The following is a 2,500-nucleotide window of genomic DNA, read 5'->3' on the forward strand; positions in this document are numbered from 1 at the left end:
AGAGAGAGAGAGAGAGAGAGATAGGGAGAGAAAGAGAAAGAAAGAGAAAACAAGAAAAAAAGAAGAAAAACAAAGAATAGAAGGGTGGTGTTGCAGTATTGCATGTCAAATTGTTAAACGAAATTGAGTGACTGCAGTCTCGTAAGCATAAAATGGTCTCATGGAGTGTAGGGGAAGGGAGATGGGGGTAGGGGGGGGGGGAAGGGAATTGCAGGGGTGGGAGAATTACATCGATACCCCGTGTTCGAAAAGGAGATAGAGAAGATGGTAAAGCAGGGACAAAGGAAGAAATATAAGAAGAACGCCCCCTTAAAGCGTATGCATAATCATGAATATTATGATAACAATGATAATGGACGAGCATAATGGCGTTTGTATGCAAATGTAGGAAAAAAAAAAAATACGGAAAGACAGAAAGAAGGAAAATTATTTTTGTACAATGGTTCATTCTTATTGAGATTTGCATATGTATGTTTATGTAGGTACATTTGTGTATGTGTACGTACCTTAACTTATGCGCACACGGGTCAGCGCAGTGGCTAAGGTAGTGAAGGAACGGAGGGGGGGAGGGGAGGCGTGAGGGGAAAGGGTGTGAGGGGAAGGTCAGGGGAAAGGGTGGGAGAGGAAGGCGAGGGGAAAGGGTGGGAAAGGAAGGGGAGGGGAGGGAGGGGATGGCGAGGGGAAAGGAAGGGAGGAGGGGAGTGTTTGCGCGTCGACCAGCGTGACTGTAGGTTATTATTATGAAAATCGTTATCTGTGTTGTGATGACGAGGGCTCACGCAAAGCTCCGACCCCGCCACACGCACGCCCCCACCCCCCTCTCCCCCTTCCATCTCGACCCCCTCCCCCCTTTCAATGCTGCTTTTTATGGCGCCCGTGTCGTTTTTACAACTCTTCCGTCCATTACAGATGCCACTAGACATTTTCTTTCCTGACGAATTGTCCGGGACGTTTCGGGAGGAGCGATGGAACTCGGAAATCGTCCGGTTGCGTTCGAGGCGGAAAGGGACACACAGAGAGAGAGAGAAAGAATGAGACAGCGAGAGGAAGAGAAAACGAGAAAAAAAAATCACAGCGAGAAAAAAAGAATAAGAGATAAAGATGAATGGCGGAAAGGGACAGAGAGAGAGAGAGAAATAGAGAAGGAGAAAGCGAGAGGAAGAGAGAAAACGAGAAAAAAAATCACAGCGAGAAAAAAAGAATAAGAGAAAAAGAGGAATGGCGGAAAGGGACACGGAGAGAGAGAGAGAGAGAGAGAAAAAAAAAAAAGAGAAAGAGAAGTAGAGAGAGAACGAGAAAAATCAGCCTAACATTGAGACAGTGAGAAAAAAAGAATAAGATAAGAAAGGAAAGCCGGAAAGGGACACAGTAAGAGAGAGAGAAAGAAAAAAAATACAAAAGGACAAAAATCAGCCTACCATACACATAGAGATAAAGGGAGTTAAAAAAAAGGATAAGAGAAAGATAGGAAAGCAGGAAAGGGACACAGCGAGAGAGAAAGAAAAAAGGGAGAGAAAGAAAGGGAGAAACATAGAAAAATCAGCCTGACATTGACACATTTCCGGTTAAGACACACCCACTACAATACCCCTTCCTCCCTCTTCCAAAAACACCCTTAACCTTTTCCTTCAACCCCTCTGTTCCCCTCTATCAACCCCTTTCTATTCTCTCTTGACCCCCCCCTCCACCCCTCTTTCAACCTCCCTCCCTGCTCTTGATCCCCTCCCCCCCTCTTGACCCCCTTGCTCTTTATTTTAACCCTTCACAACCTCTTCCACCCCCTCATTTCCCCTCTTTAACCCCTCACTCCTCTCTCTCTATCCCCACCATCATCTTCGAACCTTCTTCCATCTGCCTTCCAATCCTTTCTGCCCCTTTTCCTCTCATCTTCTCTTTCAGATCGTTATTCTTAAAAATTTCAACCTCTTTCGCCCCTCTTCCGACCTCTTCATCCCTCTTTTAACCCCCACTTCCCCTCTTTCTCTCAGCCCCCTCCGACCCCCACTTCCCCTATTCCAACCCCCACCCCTCTTTCAATCCCAACTTCCCTCCTTTAACCCCCACTTCCCCCCTTCCAAGCCCTCTTTTAACCTCCCCTTCCGCTCTTCCAACCCTCACTTCCCCTCTTTCAACCCTAACTTCCCCTCTTCCAACCCCCCCTCTTTCAACCCCAACTTCCCCTTCGTCCAACCCCCCACCCCTCTTTCAACCCCAACTTACCCCTCTTCCAACCCCCCACCCCTCTTTCAACCCCCCACCCCTCTTCCAACCCCCACCCCTCTTCCAACCCCCCACCCCTCTTCCAACCCCAACCCCTGTTCCAACCCCAACTTCCCCTCACTTTTCCATACCATCACCACGCCCCCCCCCCCCCCCACCCCACCCCCACCCACCCCCCTTCATCCATGCTTGGCCCTGACGTTACGTCTATTCCTCCGAGCCATCCATCTTCATCCGCCTCAACACATGCGGGGGACCATCAAATCTTCTTATATATTAT

This window comes from Penaeus chinensis, chromosome 34 (assembly GCF_019202785.1).
Source record: "Penaeus chinensis breed Huanghai No. 1 chromosome 34, ASM1920278v2, whole genome shotgun sequence".
In the NCBI taxonomy this organism is placed as follows: Eukaryota; Metazoa; Arthropoda; class Malacostraca; order Decapoda; family Penaeidae; genus Penaeus; species Penaeus chinensis.